The sequence below is a fragment of the Zootoca vivipara genome, chromosome 9 (genome assembly GCF_965207765.1).
Source record: "Zootoca vivipara chromosome 9, rZooViv2.hap1.1, whole genome shotgun sequence".
Classification (NCBI taxonomy): Eukaryota; Metazoa; Chordata; class Lepidosauria; order Squamata; family Lacertidae; genus Zootoca; species Zootoca vivipara.
This window is the reverse complement of record NC_142592.1, coordinates 21,923,538-21,949,522: the sequence shown is the minus strand read 5'-3', so window position 1 is coordinate 21,949,522 and position 25,985 is coordinate 21,923,538. Positions and strand designations below refer to the sequence as shown.

The following is a 25,985-nucleotide window of genomic DNA, read 5'->3' as shown; positions in this document are numbered from 1 at the left end:
AGCTCCCACAGATCTTAAACAACAGAGATTCCATTGATGTTATGCTAGGAGCAGAAGAACCTTTCTGCGTCAAAAACATATGTTGAAAGAGCATTCTTCTTTCTTAATCAATTCAGGAGTCACATTTCACAATCTCCTAAGACAGACAGTTAGATTATAATGGGAAGACACAGATGGTGGTCAGGTAAGTCTTGGTCTTTCCACACGTTTTCCTATCTAATACCCTGCTAACTGGCAGGCACAAATTGCTCTGAAACATCCAAACCAACCATAGTACTCTGTGCTATTCCAACCTGGCTGAATCGATGCCCAAATTCCTTCAAATAGGCCTAATTCGACGTCAGGACTCAGGCAAAACCAGTCACAGCCTCGTAAAAACACCTGCTGCATCAGTGGCAGAGCCCACTGCCAGTAGCAACAATCATAGGACCACTAACCACGACACAAAGTTCTGAACAAAAAATGTCTTATGCCTCCAAATCTTAAATGAAAAGGCAGAAAAGGGCCATTCAATTTCTACTACAAGATGTCCAAGAATTTCTTAATAACCTACATCCTAGAATTCAGACAAAATAAGAATGATATTACCTTTGTTTAATGCTTGGTTTTGATGAGTCAGTCTGAGCTTGATCACCTCTTTTTTTAACCCTTGGTCTTCAAGAAATGATTGGAACTGAAATAGAAGGAGAGTATGAATTTTTATATTGTTCATTGCATAGTTTAAATCGTACATACTATTTTGCTGGGAGTTGCTGTACTGAGGCAATAGCTCCCAGCATCTGCTATGAAGGCTCTAATGTTTGCAGTAAATGTTTGTTTTTTCCTCTTCTAGTGCTACTGTTATCTGGTGAGCCAAAGGGAATGTGGCCCTCAAGCTGAAAAAAGTTCTCAGCTCCAATTAAATTTTTGTATCCCTTTGCTGTTGGCAGAATCCTGGTGACAGGTTGTGATTTAGCATTCAGTTATATCACTATGACTTCACACGCTACAGGTACAGTGCTCTTATTCAAGTAGGTAATACACATTTTTAGACTGAGGATTGTGCTAATTAAACAGTACCTAATACAGTTGTACTTTGGTTTTCGAACAGCTTAGTTATCGAACGTTTTGGCTCCCGAACATCACAAACCCAGAAGTGACTGTTCCAGTTTGCAAACTATTTTTGGAAGCCGATCCTCCGCCGGGGCTTCCATGGGTTCCAGTTGGCTGCAGGAGCTTCCAGCAGCCAATCAGAAGCCATGGTTTGGTTTTCGAACATTCTGGAAGTCGAATGGACTTCTGGAACGGATTCCGTTCGACTTCCAAGGTATGGCTGTATTGCAAAGTGAAACTATGTGGACTCAGAACCACATTTGGCGTTGCCAGTTCAAACTATGCAATCTATGTCAGTTCAAACTCCCACGCTGCCCCCCAAAAGGGACTGCAGCATCATTTTCTTAGGTGGGCATTGAGAGTAGAAAGCTTGAGAACCCCTGCCTTAAAAAGTTGATGATGATACAGTTACAAACCATAATAGGAGGAAAGGTGCCAACAGAAAGCAAAGTATTTTTATCCTTTCCTGAATTTAGCACTCAAGTTAACTGAGGGTTAAATGGATATCAACCATTATAGGTTAGTACTCTATCATTAGTCATAGTTAAATACAAAAAAAAAAACTTTTTAAAACAGGCACACACAGACAACAGCAACTCTGCATAAATTTACTGTCAATAGTGTAAAAAGGAATGCTTAAATTGCTGAATTGTTCAGATTTTAACTGCTTGGTTATATCTATCGATACAAAATATATAATGCTGTTGTGAGATAGATAAAAATATCAAAATCCACATTACATTGTGGTTCTTGATGTATGAATATTTATTAATCCCAAATATATACTGAACTAAATCATACAGAGTAGACCCACTTAAATCAATGGACTTTACAAACTTTGCTAGATATAAAGTTAACCAGCAATCCTAACTCCACTTACCTAGGTGTAAGCCCCATTGAATTAAATGGTACTCACACTGGAATACATGTGGTTAGATATGAAGCCTTAGCAAACTAGTATGAACTACTGACTTTAATGAATCTACTGTTTGTATGACTTGAATACAACACATTTATTACAAACAGATTTCTCAGTGATTTCACTTTTGTTTAATAGCAGGCATGGTCATTTTCCGCCTTGGGGTTCTATAGTATAAGAAGGGCTCCTAATGTAACTATGTCCCATCAATCTTGCACAAAAAACAGTCTGCACAAAACCTGATTATCTACTCCAAGTACATCAACTTAACATAAAATTAAAAATTCTGATAGGTTTTTCAAATAATACTATAATTCAAAACATGAGCAGTTGTAAATAAGTTACAAGTCAACAGTGCAACAACAGTAAACAGAAAATGTTGACATACTTGCTTCTGGTTTAATGAAGCTGTAACAACAAAACCATGAGTGAATTATGTGCTTTCTAGTGCATGAAAATATTATATTAATTAAAATATGTTATGAAGATTTGCAGTAGGTATAAAAGTCAATGAAATTTCAGATATGGTAAATGTTGGTAAATGTGTAACTGGAAGGAAAATAATTGCCTCTGTAAAATATATTTAGAAAGTCAAGTGAATGAGATATGAACAAAAATCCGAAAAACAATATTGAAAGAAACATTTCCTTTTCTCATCAGTCAATATTAGAACTTAATATTCCAACATACAAGGTAAGTTTCTTTCTGCATGGAAGAGAACAGGAACTTTGCTAATGAACTTTGGTGGTCCAGGATTGTTTTTCATTTGCTTTTGGAATGTATAAAGACAGCATGCCCACACCTTTATATGAACTTCATGTAATATAAAGGTGCCAATTTCAACCCCCAGTAAAGCATTGAATTAATTAGATCCAATTTAGCTTCATCTTCACATTTTAAAAACATCTATTTCAACACAGTTAGCCAAACTGATGAACTGGTGCAAAACAAAATTTTGTTAACTACTTAGTATTAACTAGCTGTACCAGTAATACCTTCAAAATAATTCTATATGGTACCTTATGAATGCACTTTTGTTCTGCTTTTCATCTCCAGGATATAGAAGTTAAAACTTGGATTAAGAAGTCTTCCTCTCATAGCAATCCTGCTAATAAATCCCTGTGCTGTTGAATTCTGCTGCTGCTGCTGCTGCTGCTAAAGAGGTACCAAAAAAAGAGAGCTGCCTTTAAAGAGCCAATCACATCCTTTTGGACCTCCCAAGCTCCACTGTGCAATCAGCAAGGGCTTTGTAGCTATACAATAGGGGTTAAATACTTCCCTGTATTTATTTAAAAGCAAGAAAATCTGCTTAGTTACTTGAACCTCTTACTTATTCAGAATAGGGTTCTATTATATTTAAAAGCAGATATTTGTTGCAGAAAGTGGCATTACTATAACTCTTAATTCTCAGAGTTATAAGAGTTAAGTACCAGGATTCCCTTAAGGTCTTGCCCTACCCTGCATTTGCCTTTATATTTACTGTTCTTTGACTTTTTATTTCAATGCTCTGATATGATTTTGACCTAGCTATCTGCCGCAGCATTTGATAATCAGACTACGTAGTAGTACTCAGTTCTGATCAGATAAACATGGTAACTCCACAAAAACAATCTCTTTATGGTGACAAAGAAGTCTTTCAAGTCAGGAAAAGAAAAACGTTCTGAAAGTCAGGATTGGTTAGAATAGATTACCACATTATGCACAAGGCTGAAACACCAGATTTATCACTTTATCCTCATTTACTTTTCAAGCAATTGCCTTGACACAATTAGTCAAGAACAATGATGCCTTTCAAACTTCCCCCTGTGGAAAAATATGACATCTATAAATACAATATATCTCTTTGCTGACAAGCACACAATGTGGTTCTAGGAAAATTCAGCTAAAAATGTTTCCCTTGCCATTTTGCATGCTCAAAACAATAAGAAATGCTCCTTTGATGCCCACTTAGTTTCCCTAAAGACCTGTTCAAAAACTTCACAAAAGTACAATCACCATGTAACATAATCTACTTCAAAGCATATTGTCAAAGAAGCCCAGCACTAAGTGCAGTCTCATGACCTCTCACACTTAACAAAGCTGAGAGTGAGAGTGTCTTAACCATAGCTATTCTAGATGTGTGTTATCACTAGTCCTAGGGCTTGGTAGGTAACATTATATATTTTAAACACAAAGTTACTTTTTGCAATAATTATACTTACGCTTTCATTTCGTTTTATTTTTGTTATGACTTCTATTACCTATTTCAATAGGCATATATGTGTCAATACCTTTTAACAGCACCTGCCTGTTCAATAGCTAAATGATTTGTATACTATAAATTAAGCATGCCATGAAGTTAATATTAGTAGAACACCTGCAAAATTTCTAAGGTGATAATCTAGCCCAAAATAAACATGCATAGATTTAACTAGTTTGAATGGAAATTATTAAGTACTGTAAATACTTAATACTCCCACTGAAATATACATTAGTCTTTAGAGTTTTGCTCTGGCTGGTGTTATCATGACTTGTTGTAGTCTAATTGTCACTCTGTTTTCTTCTCTCTACATCCTCTCGCAACCTGCTTCATACATAAATGAATTGAAAACTGTATTTTGAAGAAAAGTTCTAAGATTTTATTCTGAACAATGACAGTTTTCCGTTCTTTAGACTTGAATAGGAGAAGGACAGGTCTGATTCTGTAGCTTGATTGACCAAGTCTAATCAGAATTATTTCTGCACACTGCTTCACTACAGCAGTAGCCCCATTAAACACTAAATGCTTCTGGAACCCGTCCCCCTTTCACCTCCTACTGTGACCCATTACTTTCCAAACAGTAGCTACCCAGTGGGCTACTCAAAACATTCAAGGGAGGAAGGCAATACACTAAACAATAATCTCAAAACCCACACCAAAATCTGTCATTTGGGTTTTGGGGATGGCAACTATCCAGAGCCAAACAAATGATTTGTGATAGAATTCTTCATTTTTTTAAAAAAAAAAGCCTTCAAACTACTTTTACTTTGCAAACTGATACTCTTAGTCAAGTCTAAGCACTCACCTGTACAACGGGATTTATATCTGTTTTCAGATGTCAGGGTAGCTCAGATAAAACAAAAGTTCGAAAACTTTTTGCACTCTACACCAATCTATCAAGGATTGTGCATGTATCAACTATGCTTACAAAACTAATTCTACATGTTTCATTATTACCCAAGCCCTGCCAACACAAGATAATGTTGGCACCAGACATGCGGCTCCAACAGACTCACAGCCCATGAGATGTGCCACTGTGGCAGTGGTGGTCAATCTGATCTGATGCTACACACTAGTACTGTATGCAGTAACGCAGGTCCCGATTTTACTATTGAAGATTTTCAGTGCATATGGCCATTTCTCCCATGGCTGTATCACCCATTAAGTACCTGGTTGTTGGAGGCCCAGGACATTCTTTGCATGGCAGCATAAATCTGGCAGGCCCCTAGTGAGACCTATTGGCTGGCCTAGCCCTCCAAGGCGCAGGGCAAGTGTACCTGGCTGCCCATCCCGCTGCACGAGCCTGGGTGTGGGCAGGTACAAATGGAAAGAGATGATCATTTAGATACAGAGGACTTAACCATGCAGGGTTTTGTAGGTCAAATCAGAACTTAGAATTGGGCCTGGAAATGGATCAGGAGCCAATGAATGTGAAGAAGAACCAAATCCCAGTGTTTGGATGTCTTATTCTGTGCTGTCACTGAAGTCTCCATACCTTCTTCAAAATGCAGTCACACATGTACAATGGATCAGACTTATCATACTGGGAGAGAAGAACAGGGGTTACTGAAGGCAGGTTGTCTACATGCAGATAAGGAACTCTTCTACCCAGTTTTCTGTGGACTTGTTGCTGCTCCAGCAAGCAAGTTTTTTTGCAGTTTCCACACACTATGGTCTTCAATCAAATGTTATTCCATAGTTCTGCCTCGACATCCAGATTTACGTTTTTGTTTTACTTAACTGTAAATCTGGGTTAAATGGGAAAATAATATGGACATCATTTTAAAGAGTAGATGCTATATGTAACTTGTGAGCGTAAACAGCAGACTCTACAAAAACTATTAGGTGAAAGTCCCCAGGGACATACTTGAGATACCACCTTAAGCTCTGTGCCACAAAGATTATTTACATTTCTAAGGATGGGGATGGACCCTGGGACACCCACCAGCTACAAACCTGATCCTCTAGAGTAGGGTTTCCCAAACCTGTGTCTCCAGCTGTTGTTGAACTACAGCTCCCATCATCCCTAGCTAGCAGGACCAGTGGTCAGAGATGATGAGAATTGTAGTCCAACAATAGCTCGAGACCCAAGTTTGGGAAACCCTATCAAAAAAGTATCACTCATCTGAGCAAACGAACGATCTCCTAACAGTGTCTCTGCCTTTCTGGACTGAACGTCTATTTTTTATTCATCCTGCCCATTGTCACTGCTAAGCATCAATTTACCATTCCTATAATCTTATCTTGGTTAGATGAAAAGGAGAGTAGAGCGACATGCCAGCAGCATATTCATGAAATGCACCCCAAATCCCCAGATTATCTGACTCAGCAGTTTCACACAGATGTTAAGCAGCATGGGGATAAGACAGGACCCTCATAGCACAATTGCCACAGCAACTGCAGAAATTCCCCAATACCACCGTCTCAAGACAATCATCCCAGAATGAATGGAACCACTGCAATGCAGTATCACCCACAAGGGAAATAACCCTCTCCCACTGTTGTTTCCCGGCATTTGGAGGCATACCATTATCATACAAATCAGGATGACAAGATTTTTCTACAGTTAGTCACAAGACAATGCAAACTCTTAGTCCTTCTCATTCTGAAGAAAACTCCTCCTCGTACCGGAACACTGTTCTAGCAAAGCCTCAAACTTCACAAGTGTTCCTGAAATGGGAGCCTTATAGTGCTTTGCGGGGAATCACAGAGGATATAATTATAACTCCTACACTCCCTGAAGACTTCAGTGGTTGTGGTATACAGAGCCAAAGCAGGGGTAGCAAACATGGTGCCCTTCAGATATTGCTGAACTCAATCAGCCCAAGCCACCATGGTCAATGGTCAGTGATAGAATCATAGAACTGTAGCTTTGGAAGGGACCCTGAGCATCATCTAGTCAAATCCCCTGCAATGCAGAAATCTCAACTAAAGCATCCATGACAGACGACCATCCAAACTCCGCTTTAAAAGCTCCAAGAAATGACTGCCCACCACCTTCCAAGCAAGTTCATTCCACTGTTGAACAGTGTTTACTGTTAAAAAGTTACTGGTATTCCTGATGTTTAGTCAGAATCTCCTTTCTTGTAACCTGAAGCCATTGATTCGGGTCCTGCCCTCCAGAGCAGAAGAAAACAAGCTTGCTCCATCTTGCATGTGACAACCATTTAGATATGTGAAGATGGCTATCATACTTATGACGATGAGAACTGTAGTCCTGCAACATCTGGTAGGAACCATATGGTTTACTCCTGACCAGGATCAACATTTAACAGCTATATAGGGGTGTATATATAGCACTTCAACCCCTTTCATCTTAATAATCACTGTGTCTTGCAAGGACTCCATCTTTTCCATGGCAACAAAGCAGCCATGACTTACCCAGACCTGAACCCAAGCTGTTCCTACAGTATTGTATACTGTATAGGATTAACAATAGCTGTCATTGTTTTATTTATAGGGCAGGAGTGGGAGACCTCCAGCTCAAGGCAGGGGTAAGGGATGTGGACCCCCAAGCCTCTCTGTCTAGTTCTGTACCATCCCACCCCATCCCCAGGCAATGCTTCTCACCGATCCTGCTTTGTATCCCCCCCCAAATCACTGCTGTGGTAGCACTGCTGTTGAGAAAGGGAGTAGAAGCTTAGAATTCTGCATTAATCCCCCCCACTCTTCTACCCCCCACCCAAGTTTCATGTGAGTATGAATACATAGATGTGGGTGTATAGTTGTCATTTTACACAGGACAAATTTGGTAGATGAGATAGATAGATAGATAGATAGATAATTTATTGTCATTTACATAGTACAACGAAATTGAATGTCATCCCATAAGAACCAAAACAAAAACACAATTACAGCCACACATACACACACATCACAACTCCTCAAGATCATATTATTAAGTTACAGCATTTAAGATTGTTATAGCTCTTGGATAAAAACTGTTTTTTAATCTATTTGTTCTTGATTTAATTGTTCTGTATCTCTTGCCCGAAGGCACGGTACAAAAAGACTATATTTTTTGAGGCAACGGGAACTGTATAGTTTTTCCGGAGATGGGAGGGGATGACCGATAATCTTTCGGGCTGTGGTTATGACCTTCTGAAGAACTGGAACTGAGCCATCACCAAAGTAAGAAAAAGGACCAAGTGTTTAGTTACTGCCTTGCTCATGATGCAACTACTTGGAATCTAATGCCCTCCCCATTCTAGTCATTTAACACGAGCACACAGATAAAATGCAACTGTCAAGGTTGTGCCACATGTCATCAGCAACTTCAGCCCTAGTTCCTTGCTCCAGAAAACCATTGCAAATCAGGCTCCTTTTCTCCATTGTTCTATGTATGATCATTTGTTTATCTATTGCATTTATATCCTAGTTATCCTCTGAGGTTCTCTCCATCCCTACTTTACCATCAGAACAACCCTGTGAGGTAGGCTAGGCTGAGAGACTGTTACTGGCCTAAGTTCAATCAAGTGAGTGGGGAAACTGAACCCTAGGTCTCACAGGTCCAACACTCTAAGCACTATACCACAATGGTTCTTCATCTACACACAAATATAATCAAGAACAATTGTGAAAAAGTGTTGAGGTGCTAAGGTAAAAGAAAAAGATTGATTATCATTGGGGATATGACTCAAGAAATACTAGATAATACTAGAATTAGAATGTTTTCAGATTTGATTACAGGTAGGTAGCCGTGTTGGTCTGGGTTGAAGTAAAATAAAAAAATTCCTTCAGTAGCACCTTAAAGACCAACTAAGTTTTTATTTTGGTATGAGCTTTCGTTTGCATGCCTAAATCCACCATATTTCAAAATATCTGCCTCCAATTTACACTTACATGAAGGAACATTGCATATGCTATTTTAAACTTTTATTCTACTTAACCATTTTTTTATTTGTGCAGTACTCTCTCTTGCATACAACAACACTTCCACTGCTGAAAATGAAACAATACAATCATGAAAACAACTGGTTTTTGAACCTTTAAATTGAACTTTGTAATGCATACCAACACAAGCATCACAGAATGTGTGGTGTCCAACTTAATACAGAAAAAAAGAAAATAATTTATTGATATGCAAGTTGGAAGTACCAAAGTTTGAATAGGATGGCAGACTTTGTACAGAAATTCATTGCTAAAGATAAAGAGAACTGTAAAATAAAATTATCCACAGTGTTTTGCCTATTTTTCACCTCAGTTAATTAAAATCACAGCATTAAATTTTGTTGAAGATAGTGATTTGCTAAAAAAAAAAATATGGCAAGTGTCTACATGCTATCAAAAATCCCTACTATATAAATAACAATGAATTATGCATGTTGTTTAATGAAGATTATAAAATATGTCTGCCAAAGAAGAAAAACAACATATGGGCCAGCATAATCCATTCATTGGTTTATGAACCAAATGTCCCCCTGAGTATGTAAAATGCCTATGAGTCCCAAGTGATGAATTTTACATTTGGATCAGTGATTTAGTTAAGAGATGTATAAAAACATCACATGTGGGTTGATGGCTCCCCATTGACTACACATCCAAGGATACTCATTAAGCTTTTCTTGTTGTGAAAATAAATCACACTCATGAAACATATATGCTACTTTCAGGTAGACAAGAAAAAGCAGTTGGTGTAAAATGGATAAAACCCTTTTTATTTAAATAATGATCTATATGTGGCATGAGTTACAGCTATGAACGGGACCTTTACTACTGTTTAGGGAGCAACCGTCAAAAAAGGAAGACACACAGAATAAAATAGGGTGGAGGGGGACTAGAAGAAATATGCCGAATATCCAAAGACCATGAAGTTAAAACAACAAATTGCGTGAGCTGAGCAGTGATGAAGCGACACATGCAAATCCCCCCCTTGTTTCCAAACCCTGCCTTGGAAGTTTGACTTTTGCAACATGCCTGATACTCTTGCATTTGACTCTGTCTATTCATTCTGGCAGCCGTGTAAACCTAGGGAAAGTGTTTCATCAGTGCTTCAGAGCTTTGGCAGCACTGACTAATTCAGTGATAAGGATATGGTTCAATTACTCTATTGTATTTCAATCTTTCAGTGAAATCAACTCATCAATAAAACCTTGAAGTAGCTCACATCAAGCACTAAACAGCAGAGAGATGATGGCAGAACATTTGGCTGTTTTATTTATTTTCTTCAATTATAGACAAGCTTTTAAGGCAGCTCTAAAAAAAAATCCTTGTATCTCTTTCCAGTTTATGTCATATATTTGCATTTGTTTATATACAGTGGTGGTCTTAATCTCTATTCCCAATATCTCTATTTTGGTGGCACTTTCCACCACTCAGTCCAGCTCTTCTTAATCATTGCTAAAGAGAAACTGTCTATGCTAACCAAACAGCAGAGATCAATGAAGCATAGAAACCAGAAAACATAAGTGGGATTTGACTGTTTATACGTTGTGTTAATTTTTTCCTTCACCAACATTTTCTGCCTCCTAATTCTCTCAGCAAAATGCAAGAAACAAATTCAATTGGGGTGGCAGGTACATACATAACACTGTACGCTAATGAGCATTTCAACTGGCCACTAGGAAATGAAAGCTGCATTTTCACATATCAGTGCCTCCTGAGCCCCCCATGGGTGCTTCTATGCATTTTGGGGCTCCAAAATGTGCAGGAGGCTTCCTAGGGATGGCGATGGGTATATGCAGAGCTAACATATTTGAGCATACTTTCAACTCCACATGTGTTGCTTAGTTTAAACCATGTTCAGAACACTTCAACAGGGTTCCAGTCTTCTATAATCATCAGAAGGTTAAGTATCAGAAATATAAATCTGAATGAGTTAGAAACAGCAAGGGAATAGGTGGTATCTGACTACAGTGCTTATTTAACTAATGCAAGTAAAACACTTCCCATATATCTCCAGTATATGACTTAACTGTATTTATGCTTTGAAAATACAGAGGCAGAAAACTACTTTTATATATTTGTCCCCAGAATTCCCATATGGAAATCACACATTCCTCTTGTTCTCTTTCATCCATCTGATATAGATGATGATAGATGATAGATAGATAGATGATAGATAGATAGATAGATAGATAGATAGATAGATAGATAGATGATAGATATTTTTAGAGAATAATGTTGACGCTTGGGTAGTGAAAATGATGCTTACATATACATATAATTATGATATGCAGGGGAAAAAGCTGGAATGCACATGAAAAAGTTTGAAAATACCACTGAAAGGAAAAATATATGTAGGATTTGTGTGCCCTTATGAAATCAGAGACAAAATAACAGTTTAATTCATGAAGCCATGCTGTCATTATTCAGCTATTTTAATGCTGAACTTGAACAATAAAATGCCCATTCTGTTCTTTGTGCCCTAACAGGAATTCCTAGCTAATGTTAATATGGTTGAAGGAGGAAACTGTATCCTACGTAGTTACTTTTCTACCAAACTGAAACAAACTTTAGACCTATGATCTGACCTCAGTGGCACCAATGTTTCTATTGACACAAATTAATTAATGGAAAGCAGATTTTATGGTCTAAACATGTGGGTGTTTTCTGGTAACCAACAGAATAAGACCACTTCTGAATTTGTCCCTTAAACTGTATGCCACAATAGCTATCTTTCTTTCTTTGTATCCCTTTTCCCTCCAACATGTAGCCCAAAGCTGCTGTCATCATACAAAAACAATGATTACCTGGCAATAAAAATGCTACAATAAACTTATAAACTTTGCAGTTATACCTAATGAAACACCAGTACAGTTAACAAATACAAAAGTCATAAGCAATAGCTAAAGGTAAAAGGTAAAGGACTACTGGATGGTTAGGTCCAGTCAAAGGCGACTATGGAGTTGCGGCACTTCATCTCACTTTCTGGCCGAGGGAACTGGCATTTGTACACAAACAGCTTTCCGGGTCATGTGGTCAGCATGACTAAACCGCTTCCGGAGCAACAGAACATCGCAATGGAAACCAGAGCACACGGAAACGCCGTTTACCTTCCCGCTGCAGTGGTACCTATTTATCTACTTGTACTGACATGCTTTCAAACTGCTAGGTTGGCAAAAGCTGGGACAAAGCAATGGGAGCACACTTCGTCAAGGGGACTTGAACCGCCGACCTTCTGATCAGTAAGCCCAAAAGGCTCAGTGGTTTAGACCAGTGTTTCTCAACCTTTTTGGGGCCAAGGCACACTTGTTCCATGAAAAAAATCACGAGGCACACCACCATTAAAAAAGTTAAAAAAATTAACTCTGTGCTGCCCTATATTGACTATATAATTATGACTGTAAGAAACACTTGCCAATTGCTGTGTTGGTTGCAATCTCCTGTAATAAGGCTTCACAAGCCGCTGATTTCTCTGCCAGCACAATCCTTTGCTCAGCAAGTTTCAGGTTGAGCTCACCCAGCCAGCTTCTTTAAGTTTGTCTAAAACCACCCTCCCGTGGTGGTGGCTGTTGAGACCTGCGCTCGCCCCGCGTCGTGACCCGGCCGGCTTCCTTTCTGGCGGGTTAGTGCCATTTATTTGCGGCCGCCAGGCACGTGACAATGCAAATCGCCCTTCTCGTCGCCGCACGTCGCGGCACACCAGCCAGCGTCTCGCGGCACACTAGTGTGCCGCAGAACAGCGGTTGAGAAACGCTGGTTTAGACCACAGCACCACCCGCATCCCTAAGCAATATACAATATATACAATACAATCCATACGCTAGCCCACAATATATACACATATCCCCGATCCAGCAGCCAATAGACAATACCATTAAAGTTGTTCATTTATTAATTTCTAAACATTGTTTAAGGGTCCTATGTAGAGCATATTACAGTAGTCTAATCTGGACATGACTCATGTGCAATAAAGCATTACAGAAAAACGAATCTTGATAGAATTATATGTACAATATTGATGTGATTGTACATATGATCACATACAACACAATCACATCAATATTCCCCCCCTGTAATGTTTTATCAGCACACACACACACACATGTTTCTCTGTGCTTGATAAGATTTTGGAAGCAGTGCTGGATGTAGGATTTTGAGGTCTATTGGCAATGGCATCCTCAGCAGGAACCCAGACCTGGAAGAGGCAGGGCATGCAAACTTATAATTATTTTAAGAGCTTTTTGAATACTCCATGCAAAGTGGAAATAATAGCACTGGACCCTCTGCTGATCTTGGGGCCCAGGCAAATACGCAATCTTGACAACTTCTGAAGCTGTCCCTATTTAGTTTATTTAGTTTCCTTAATTAATTTCTAGCAAACACAGGCCATTAGACTCAGGATTCAACAGTGATGCCAAACAAAGCTTTTCAAGTGGTCATTATTTACCTTAAGGCTTCCTCTACACCAGCTACACAAATTTAACTAAATATGGACATACTTTTTATTCACGTGTTGCCATAGAATCTTGACTAACACAAAATAGCATTTATCTACTTCGTTTCCATGGGGATTTTTTTTTGGGGGGGGGGTTGCTACTGAAACTTGAAGGCCTTTGTTTTCTTAGTCACAACATTACAATGTATGTATATTATCTTGTACCAAAAGGAACGGAAAGCCTTGGCAGGTAGAGGAGGGATTTTGTGTGTGCATGTGTGATCAAGCAGGAAAACATTAAAAGACTTGAGCAAATGCCTTGGCAACTGAATTCATATACAAGTACCAGAAAGGTGAAATTATCTGAACCTACCCATATTCTATCTGTCTACTTTCTGGCTAATTCTGTTCTCCTGTACAGTACTTGCAATGGTGTGCTTAAAAAGCATTTTTCATGAATGTATCTAATCCTTCTGGAAAAGCATTTGTGCTGGTGATCATGACAGCAACCTGTGGCAATGAATACTATAGGTACATTATGTGTTTCAGGGGTGGGGGTTCTCTTTTGTTTTAAACCTACTGTCTACCAATTTCAATACATGAGCCTAGGAAGGCTTCATATTGCGTCAGAATGAATCACTTTCACATAAACCTTTCCAATACATACCATCAGTTATGTTCAGAACCTAAATTGTTAGAGAGCATGTATTCATATGAAATATGCTTTTCCACCCCCACCGCCCAAATGCCCTTTTGGCACCCTCTCCTGAATTAGTATATGCATTTTTTTAACTTAATGTGACTATTTTACATACATATACAATACAGGACCATGTTATTCTGAATACCTACATTGGCACTAGATAATCAAAGCATGTGACAGCACTCCTATACTAGTTGCACTGGTTGACATTGCATATATGGGCCTAATTCAAAGTGATGGATTTTATCTTTAAAGTACTGAATGGTTGGGGACCATGTCATTTGAAGAACTAACAACACTGCTATGAACCTGCCTGGCATTAAGATCTGCCTTGGAAGCGATGCTTGTAAGCCGACTTGTAAGGGCAATTTGGTTGGTGGACACAAGAGACAAGGCCTTTCCTGTGGTGGTCCCCAGCTTGTGGAATTGCTAACCCAATGAAGTGGGTACAGCCTTGATGCAGTCAACCTAAGTGGTTTTTAAAAGCCTCTGCCTAAATAAGGACTTTAATTTTTTTTAAAGAGAGTGCTCTCTTAGAATGGGCAGCTTTTTATTTCTTCTGTGTGTTGTTTTCTGTTTTACCTGGCTTGTGGTTTAAAATGATTGCTAATGCTTCTGCCCAGATACTTTCAATCTGCACTCTGTCCTTATGATTCCATGAATACCAGTAGTTGAGAATCACAAGCGGGTAGAGTATTGTTGCATTCAGCCCCTGCTTGCAGGTTTCCCAATCATCTGATTGTGGTTGGCCACTGTAAGAACAGGATGCTGGACTAGGTAGACCTTTGGCCTGACTCAGGAAGAATCTTATTATTACAGTATTCTATATATTCTCTTTTGTTTTCAGACTTTTCCCTAGCCATACAAAGTACCATATTTTCACTGCTTCAGTAGAGCATTTATTATTCTCCGTAATTTTACTTTTTTCTTGGTCCAATTCTCTTAAAGTATATATATAAAGTATATATATATAATCCAGTTTGGGCTCTATCATCCTGAATAATTTGGCATTAACAGTAAATTTGGCTACTGTACTCTCAAGCCCTATCTCCAGACCATGTGTGAATCATCACCTTTGACATGTCTACCCTGTAGGGACAAGCATTTTATAAAACAACAAGGTACATGCCTTGGGCAGATATTCTAAAGTTTAGGTGTGGTGCTGAAGTTGTGATCATGTTCAACGGCTCTTCTCGTGCTCTTCATGCATTTCAAGAGCTGGTCTGCACAAGTCTCCATGCATACAAACTGAAGCTTGCGAAGACTTCTGCATAGCACTCTGGAAGACCTCACAATCAAGCCCAGTGAACAGTGTTCCACAGGCTCAGACATCTACTGATCTTTGTGCCTTATGAAACTCCATGCACAGCACTTCATAAAACGTCCCAATCAGCTGATCATCTGAGCATGCTTTGCAGAGCTTTGCAGGAGCTGAAAAACCTCTTCCACTTGAACTATGTCCTACCCCACACCTGACACCTGGAGTAGGCGGGCATGGTTTGGTCAAAATGGCCTCATGAGCCAAATGGGGAAGTCTGGTAGGTTTCATTAGGTTTGTTGTCTGGAGGTCCATAATAGCCTTAACAACAACAATTGTCACACTAGTAACAGGAACTACAGGAACTTTTTCTTTGCTTTTCTCTTTAATTTCCTATTCATTGCAGGCGGGGGGGGGGGGGGGAGGAGCAAAAAGTGGCTTTGGCATCCCATTTTGTATAATTACTCTAGGCGCCCTAGAGTAAAAACCCTTTGCCAGTATCTCTGCTCACATGATTTCTTTTATTAAAACACACCATTCTTTCCTACTTGCTGTAATCACAGCTACTGTGCAATGGCACGCAGAAATAACCATGCCTCATGTCTATATTTACATGTGATTATTTTTGCAGTAAAGGTATGACAGCATGCCATCTGCAGAAGCTGCAGGGTATGAAATTAATTTCCACCGCTTCTTAAGGATGGTGAGAAATCCAAGCAAGCCAACAGACTTTCTTTCTTTCTTTCTTTCCACTTAATAAACAGAGCATAAGGCCACACACTAAAAATAAACATTCTTCCACATACTGCAAGCTTTCAAAAGAAAAGGTATATTCAAGATAGTGAAATGTCTGCCAGGCCTTCTCAACAGTTAATCCCTGCTACAAGGGTAAAAAAAACCAGCAAGTTCTTGAGAGATGACAGGTGATTAAAATGGACAAGATTTTTTTGTCTGTGGAACTTGAGAGAGCAGGATTTCTGTCAAATTCAATCCCCCACTGATTCCCAGGAAAAGAGCTGACAGCACATTCAGCATTCAACAATGAGTGTGCTGTGCTTCCAAGGACTTGCTGAGAGTTTTCAAATCCGGGAACTGGGAGGCAGAAGAGATCCTTGAACTTGAATGATGAACAATGCTTTTGAAACAATGTGCAAGATATTGTTAAAAGGAAGAAGAAGAAAAATACACAGACAGACAGGGATAGTGTGAGTTGCAGAAAAGAGGATTCACTCAGAAAGCATTTTATTTGCCTAACCCTTTAGTTTCTTACATATTTCGGAACTTTAATGTACACACGAGGAGCTCCAGGGGATGCACGATTCACCAATGGATGGGCCAGTTCCACATGTATTTATTTATTGACAGTCATACCCCACACTTTCAAGTCCCAAGGGAGCTTACAAAAATTGTTGAAATGAACAAAACAATGGAATATGCAATAATGAAAACCACATAACCACAAGCAACAGCATTGAGCATGAAAAGGAATGAAGGTGGGATGGGGAGAGAAAGTATTCAGCAACAGGAAAAAAAGCAGCATCCAAAGGTTTTTGTATCAATAATCAGGTTGTAACTCAGCCAACAGTTCTCTTTAGAGTGATACTCCATGATTTGGCCTCCATTCACGAAGGAATCTGACCTCTGTGCACAAAGAATTGCACATAGAATAGCAAGATCCTTCATATAGCATGGCCTCAAGCAGTCTGGGGCTTTAAATATTAAGACTGAAACCAGTAGTTGCTCCCAGAAACAAAATTGTAGCTAGTTTATTTAGAATGGCAGTGCAAATGGAAAAAAATGCCCCAAATGAATACTTTGCTAGTGAAACAGAAAACCTCTCAGAAGTCCAGGAGAATTAGCAGGATCACACTCGCCTTCCTCACTTCTCAATGTAGGTCATGCATTATGATGACTAAGGTAGATTTAGTCCCACAATCATGCCAGGAAATCTAGATCAGACCTTTGGTGTCTAGAAGCTACTGGCCTCCGACACCCATTAGCCCCAGTCAGCATGGCCAATGGTTAGGGATGATGGGAACTGGATTTCATTTAGAGGGCTACAGGTTTCCTGCCTCTAATCTAGATAAATCAGGATCTTCTAGGATAACCTAGAGCTGTGCTGCTATGGCAGTTTCAAGCACCTAACCCAACAATGGTATATTTGAAACTAGTCAGTAATTACCCGGTTGTAAGGGATCTTGTGGCTGTCAATAGCCTCTAATCTCGATGTTATGACCTCCACAATCCAACAAGCCACCCTAGATCTGTCACATTACACAAGCAGGAAGGATGTGAGTGGCACAGTCCTCACTCTGCCCTAGTCTTCATTACATTCTTGATGGAAATACTGACCCAGTATCTATCAAGTTAAAGTTGAACCAACAATAAGCAATTTTATATGCTAGTGCTTCACAAGATATTAAGTCTGGAGAAATCAGTGTACCCTTCGTCAGATCAAGCAGAGACTGTTAGGCAGTGGGGTGTTTGTCACACAACAAAATCCCTATCCTACTTCAGGTGCCAGCCCCAGGTATAAACACTCAGAATTGTAAGCCTGCCTTTTTTGGCTCAACATCTCTCCCACACACACACACCTGCACACAGCAGCCCCCACCTGGTCAGTCCCCCAAACGAATATTAACATCTTTGCAATGCAAAAAGCAGTAGGTAAACCTGTTCAGTGGTCTCTGACGAGCCAACATTCAACAGCACAGAACCTAATCAAAACAGGCCAGCACAAATAAATGCAGTAGTAAATCTCATAGTAAATGTGGTAGTTTATCTAAGGTAGCATGTCACTCAGGCTGTGTAAACATTGCCAGCTTCAAGGGCAGCTGGATTATTCTTTTTCTCAATTAGGACCAAAGCTGGTTTTGGGAGAAACTGGATCAAAATGCAGCATAGGAAACAACAGGTAGATCAAGGATATATATGGATTGTGTGTACACTGTTAGTTTATGCTAGTGCTGAGAGCACACTGGATGCAGAGCAAATGGGAGTGCACACACAGCCACAAATTATCACATGAGAAGCATAGTTCTGTGAACCAGTCCTAAATCCAAGAGTTTTGAATAAACTGAACTGTGCACTCTAATTACAGGTAGGTAGCCGTGTTGGTCTGATGTAGTCAAAACAAAAAATAAAAAAATCCTTCCAGTAGCACCTCAGAGACCAACTAAGTTTGTCATTGGTATGAGCTTTTGTGTGCATGCACACTTAGAAGTCACCAGACCCCTATGTATAGTCAGAGGGTGGGGAGGGGTATTACTCAGAAGGGTGGTGGGAATGCGTGATTGGCTGATAGGAGTGGTAAACCCACCTTTCATTCAAAGGCCTCAAGGGGCTTAAAAGATGTAAAGTGGAAAGTGAGTAATTCCAAATGGAATTGAAATGAATAGATTCATTTCTTTCTTTCTTTCTTTCTTTCTTTCTCTCTCTCTCTCTCTCTCTCTCTCTCTCTCTCTCTCTCTATCTCTCTTTCTCTCTCTCTCCAGAGCATAGATGCCTAACTAGGTTAGGAATTAGGCAGCAGGAAAAATAAAATATTCTCTCACACACATGACTGCAAAAAGCTTGTTTCGTTATGTTTTTGGGGTCCCTCATTGCAACTTAACATTTGTTGTGCTGTACGTGTCAAATTGATTTTTATAAGTGCCTGTCTTTCCATTGCAAAAGAAATTGGAACAATATTGACACATGACCCAGAAAATTGGTCTACACACAGAAAACTACACACACACACACACTCACTAAATGTGCCCCAAATTGAACACGATCCCACACTTCAGCCACATCCTGACAGCAGGACTGGACTTTTTTCAGTGTGTTTGCAAAGGATAAAAGGTTAAGGGTGAACAAATAATATTTATGCATAGACCTTTTACCAAAGCAAATGACATTTTTATTGAACTCTGATTAGTTTAAGCATGTAACATTCTTTTCTGAATACTGTACCATAACCTATTGGCTTATGTCACTGAAAGAAACAGTACTGCTGCTGTTATTCAAAATACCACTGAACTGTGTCTGTGGTCCTTGAGTCATATTACTGGAAGCCTGAATGTACAAAAAATGAAAAAGATGAATTTGTTGTGCTGTGAATAGATGTCTGCGGCATGCATTTAAAAGGCACATAATTGATCAGATGAAGCCAAATGGTTTGCACCAAGTGCAAGTTTATTAAGCAAATGTCTTCTTATAAGCCCCCTATTAAATTGAGTATTACTGATCTTATCTTGCATTTGGGGAGGGGGCTTTTTATTGAGCCTTTTAAAGTGTCTGTTAAAATAATGCATGAATCACTCATTTATTAAGCAAGAAAGAACTCAATAAGCACAGAAGTTGGCTGATCTCACCATAGCCAGAAGTATACAGAAGACTGCTTGACTCCTATCGGTGATGGATTTTCTTGTTTTCCTTTCCTTTCTTTTCTTTTAAATGTTACAATATAGCAGAATAATCAAGTTCTTAACAAGGGTTTTTAATTTTACTATCTATGAAATATTCGCTCAATTTTGACTTAACCTCCACTCCCAGAAATCTTTGTTTAACTGTTAGAGATTGATGGAGGTTAATATTGCCCAAGGGAAAACAGCAGCATTCAAAACTATGCTACACGTAGCACCCACAAATACTAAGAGAAAATAATGAACAATGCTAGAAAGTAGCTTTTTTTATTGTCAGAAGAACACGGGAGGGAAAAAAGAAAAAGACGGGGGATGGTATTCCTGGGTGATAAAGTGCTGGCTTTTCTGATGCCAAGACAAAGCCCACAGCTCTCAAAGCTGACACAGAGAAATGATAAAAGAGATCTGATGTTCTAGGCAATGAAACTTTTAGTAAATTCCAAAAAGGGGTGGGCGGGGAAGAAACAGGTTACTATAATTTATCACTCTTTCAGCTACATCCCTGAATCCATGCAAGCTGCAAGTTCAGCAATTGTATAGAAGCAATGAGAAAGTTGTTTTGCGTGTTCAGAGCCAGAGACCTCCCCCCTAAATAAAGACACATTTGACTCAAATTTTAGTTTTGGTTTTTGGCAGAATTTAGGCCACAACTTTATTGATTACAGAAAAGTGAGTGGTTGCAGAGGCTCTGGTTCAACTAGCTCCCTAAACCCTTGCAGGTAGCGCTGACCCAGAGCTCTATCATAGGTCAGCCAAGGGTGAACACCTGAAGTAGGTGAAAAGCCTGAAAACAGACTCTGTTCACACCCCAGATGCTCCCCTGGACTCAGGCACAGGCACAACACCCCTTCAGGGGTTGACCAAACCAAGTTGAGTCCCTGGATTCCTTTAATGGAATACCCTTCACATAGGGATGATGAGACCGTTCCCCCATCTCTATCACATGAACCAGTGCCTATCTGCAACCTTACAAGTTGTGATGAATTGCGGCAGGCAAAACCCAAATGGCAACAGCCAATCAGCCAAGTGGGGAAAATTCCTGCCGTGCCCCTGTCCCAACGACACATGACACACAATGGCATAGCAAGGTCAATTGTAAAAATACCCTAAATATAGGGAGAGTTGGGCGGGTGTTCCATTTGCACAAGCCAAAAGAGAAAGCTCTGGGACACATGCAAGGGATTATATAGGTCCCTCAATCCATTTAGACTGCACCTATTGGACAGTTTACACCCAGCAATGAGGGACCAACCAATCGGGCGTTATGGCTATCCAATAGACCCACCCACATCCAGGAGGTCAGTCTCCAGGTCTCACTGCAACATGTGCCCTCTTTTAGGGAGGACTCAATTTGCCTTTTTTGTTTTTAATTTAACATACTTAACTCCAATACCTGCTGAGCCATGCCTTAAAATCTCTAGGGCAGACCCTGTTTGTAGCAGTGGCGCAAGAAATTCCATGCCCCTAGCTGTGGAATTTCTTGCCCATCAAGCTGTATTTGTCCCTTACATTGTCACACTTCTTGCCACATCTAAAAATGTATTTGTGCAGGCTTTTGGAGGTCGACTGGGGTTATACAGCTCAGCATTCCTCCTCTGATGTATTGTAAAAACTGCCAAAGCTGATACAGATTTTTGTATGGTTGCTTTAATGTACAGTATTTTTGTCATTGCATTTTTATTAAGTTGTATGCCATCTTGGTCTCCTATGGGTGAGAAATATAAATAAAATAAAATAAAAGTTTCAATCTGTTTAAGATAAGATTTTTGGTAGTACATTCAGACTATCTGGAGTTACAATAGCCTAAGAAAGAAGACTCTATTAAGGAAGACATCCTCATAGAACAGGATGCAATAACCAAAACAGGGCAGGGGGGAGACATTGCCAGAAGAACAATGTTTCTCTGACCTTTTAATCCTTGCCTTCAAAGAAAGCATGTACAACACCTTTGAAGGCTTGCCTGGGTATTAGAGGAAGACAACAGAGCAGACAGAATTCTGTTTCTTATTGTTGCTTGCTTTTTTTAGCCTTTGTCAACAGTTATTTGATGTGCAAAATGCTTTTTCTACCTTGACTAAAAATGTGCATTGTTCATAACCTTGACAAATATTTATGAATGTTTTACATATATATGCTTCCTGTATCACAGACTCCAGAGGAACTTCAAAAAGAGCTTTTAAAGATATTGACTACAAGGTATATCTCCAATACTTAAAACCTGGGCAGCTGTTTTATAATACAGTAATATAATAATAATAATAATAATAATAATAATAATAATAATAATTTATTATTTATACCCCACCCATCTGGCTTGGTTTACCCAGCCACTCTGGGCGGCTTCCAACAAAATATTAAAAATACAATAAAACATTAAACATTAAGAACTTCCCTAAACAGGGCTGCCTTCAGATGTCTTCTAAAAGTCAGATAGTTGTTTATTTCCTTGATATCTGAATGGAGGGCGTTCCACGGGGCGGGTGCCACTACAAAAAAGGCCCTTTGCCTGGTTCCCTGTAGCCTCACTTCTCGCAGTGAGGGAACTGCCAGAAGGCCCTCGGAGCTGGAACTCAGTTTTAAATCTCCCACAGGCTGGGTGGCGCTGTGCGCTGCGTCCGCCTGTCCGCCCACCGGCCCGGCCGCGCAGCTCCAGCCGCCCGCCGCGCTGGAAAACGGGGTGGGGCGGGGCGGCAGAGGGATCCGCCACACCACGGCACCAGGGCGCCAAATATACTTAAGAGGGCCCTGATCTCCCAGGAGTGGACCTTCTGCGCCAGCCTGCCATTGGCCAATTCAGGAGGCTGATGTGGAGCAGGATTTCAAGCCACGGGTGTTACTTTTGCCAGTTCCATCTCTCTGCAAACCCCAGTTCTACATCTGAAGGATCCGCAGAGATCAACAAAAGTCACCTCCGACTCCTCCATGCCAGGGGCACAAGGTCTGGATTCAGCCCTATGGCATTTTCCTACACTACATTCACAACATACAAAATCTCTTATAAAGAAATTGTTTTAGTCATATTCACACATTTTGGTTTTTTTAGCTGCAACTCTGAACGGAGATAAGCTTCTACTGCTGCCTTGCGAACGAAGCTCAAAGGGTCAATGCACATGTACTGCACCATTTTAAAGATATTTCTTAATTCGTATTGCATTATTTAGATACATTCCATAAACAAGTCAAAAAACATTGCCAGGTGGTGTTCCAATTCTGACATAAATAATACATTTTAAAATCAACCGAGTTCTAAAAGCTAATTACGCTGTTCCACAATGTATCCAGTCCAGCACAACTGAATAAATATCAAATCAACAGTAGAATATAATGTACGAACACTGTACATCCTTACAGATGGTAATTAACAGGCTGCTATTATCTGAATAGAAGTCTGTTGTCATCATTGTCCCAGATTTTCCTCATGCAGAATAAAAACTGCTGATTCCAGACTTTTGACTCTATGGGTAGATTTGATCTGCATTTAAAAGCTATTTCATCACATTGTTATAAGAATTATAATAAAAAAATGAGTATGGGCTGTATGATAGCAAGAGATAGCACACTTGTTCAAACTGTTATTCAAACCACTTGAAATACTGCCAGTTATACATTTCAAACCTGAAAGTGTATTTTAGCAGAGAAAATGTTAGTCATTACATTTCTGATTGTATGTTCAGCACACCATCTGCTCTTGTAGCATGGGGGAAAATAAATTTCACTTGCAAGGTTTCTGTGATTTACTGCCAGAAAGACTAATCTCCAAAAATAAGGTCAAGCATTCACCATACACTGAAGAAGGTGGCAGACCGTTTCTAGAACCTGCTTCAAGCTGAGTCAATACTTCAGACTGAGAGTACACGGACAGTTACAGGTGGGTAGCCGTGTTGGTCTGAGTCGAAGCAAAATAAAAAAATTCCTTCAGTAGCAACTTAAAGACCAACTAAGTTTTTATTTTGGTATGAGCTGACGAAGTATGCATGCACACGAAAGCTCATACCAAAATAAAAACTTAGTTGGTCTTTAGGGTGCTACTGAAGGAATTTTTTTATTAGTACGCGGACAATGAGGTTTGTCAGGTTCCCATAATGCCTTTCTCATGTAGCCTGAGAGTAAACCAGAATAAGTTTCTAATGAATCTGCTTTCACCAAATGTGAGTATCACGAAATGCATCCTACTTATTTACAAGCCACTAGGAGATATAATTCCCTGCTAAACACAGCAAAAAAATCAAAGTCTAGCAGATATCCCAGCCCTCAGTAAAGTTTTCTATGAATCAAGTTTGGCCTGTTGGATGGACGCTCACCATCCCTGCAATATGAGTACAGGGTGTTGTAGACCTTTGGCCTCAAATTCATGGATGGAACTAAACTGTGTACAGATTATGTGTCAGAGGGAGCAGGCTTGGCTGCACACCCCTGCTTCTCTTAACGTATTTGCTTACAAGTCTGAACATCCAAGGGGCATCATGTCTGAAGATATGCTGGAGCAGAGTAACACGTGGACATCAAATTTACATGAGACTGTCCACAGGGGGGGGCATGACCCTGGGTGCAAAATTGTGAGGGGTCGCAACCAGGCTCCCGCATGCAGGTGCCGGGTTCCGTGGAAATCCCTGCCCCACCCTGGCAAAGGCAGCAGAGCAGCCCAGGCTCTCAGTGGTCTAGACCCAACTAAAAACACTGCCTTTCTTAATACCAATCCAATGTTTTTTACTAGGAAGCCAGAAAACATCCATGGAAGCACATTGCAATGCTCCCTTGATCAAGTTTTATTTATAATTATTTTATTCTCCCAGCCCAGCCAGTGTGGTGTAGTGGTTAAGAGTGGTGGACTCGTAATCTGGTGGACCAGGTTCATTTCTCCGCTCTTCCACATGCAGCTGCTGGGTGACCTTGGGCTAGTCACACTTCTCTGAAGTCTCTCAGCCTCACTCACCTCACAGAGTGTTTGTTGTAGGGGAGGAAGGGAAAGGAGATTGTGAGATGCTTTGAGACTCCTTAGGGTAGTGATAAAGTGGGATATCAAATCCAAATTCTTCTTCTCCTTCCCTTTTCTGATGGAAGTGAGGCTAAAGCTGTAGTTATTTATGTGTCCTTTGAAAAGCCAGAGGACAATTAGAGAGAAGTTAGCAATATTGTTTCCCTGTTCAGGGGGTGTTTACTGGTATCTGGTTTTTAGAAGGTGATGAATGTGGTGCCACAGAGGCAGCCACAGCAGAATCTGAAGGACAAGACAAAGAAAAGTGACCACTATGGGCATGTAATGTACACTGCATTTGTTTAGCACTCATATGTCATGAAGGTGCCAGGCGAGACCTCCCTGGAGAGAGCATTCTCCAAATGGGTAGCCATCACAGAAAATGCCCACTCTCAAGTTGCCACCCTCTGGACGTCTTGTGGAGGAGGGTCTTGAAGAAGGACCTCAGATGAAGATTGCAGGGTCCAGCTTGGTTCATTTATGGAGGGGTGGTCCTTGAGGTATTGCGGTCCTGAGCCATTTAAGGCTTTATGGGTCGAAATCAGCGCTTTGAATTGGGCCCGAAAACTAAATTCTAAATTTAGTTTTGAAATATTTATTCAGACTTGCCTAATCTACCCTTTGGAACTCCCACCCACAGTATGTCAGACAAGCATTGTTTTTTGAGCAGCTTTCATTTTTAACAAGCCTTTTAAGTGGGATTTTTTTTTATCCAAGCCTATATCTGTATTGGCTTGTTTTATATATATTTTTATTGCTAAATTGCTTTGAGATGATTTATAGGAAATGATTCATAGATGAAAATAAATTAATAAAATAATGATTCATAGATGAAAATAAATGATTCATAGATGAAAATAAATTAATTGTGAATTTCTGGGGAAGGTGTCTATATTAAAATCTTACTGATGCAATATTTATGAATAAAACACATTGGCTAATACATATTATTTGCCTTTAAATGACAAAATGTGTTGCATATTAATGAAAAATGAAAGCCAACTTTGCCCCATAATTGTTTTCTGCTTACCATAAATCTGCCCTTGCCTCTGCTTTCTTGATACAATTTATGTT

General features: G+C 39.8%; 1 protein-coding gene across 20 annotated transcripts in view; it reads right to left on the bottom strand.

Annotated features, from left to right (window-relative positions):
- NRCAM (neuronal cell adhesion molecule) overlaps positions 1-25,985 on the bottom strand; it is a 126,155-nt gene that overhangs the window by 77,442 nt on the left and 22,728 nt on the right. For 16 of the 20 annotated variants that reach the window (XR_015945919.1, XR_015945920.1, XM_088652407.1 and 13 more), the window contains exon 2: positions 589-673. The gene's annotated coding sequence lies outside the window, so the exon portion shown is untranslated. Of the gene's footprint in view, positions 1-588; positions 674-3,030; positions 3,167-25,985 lie in introns of those variants that run through there. The other 4 variants (XM_088652408.1, XM_088652411.1, XM_088652415.1 and 1 more) reach the window with 1 other exon arrangement.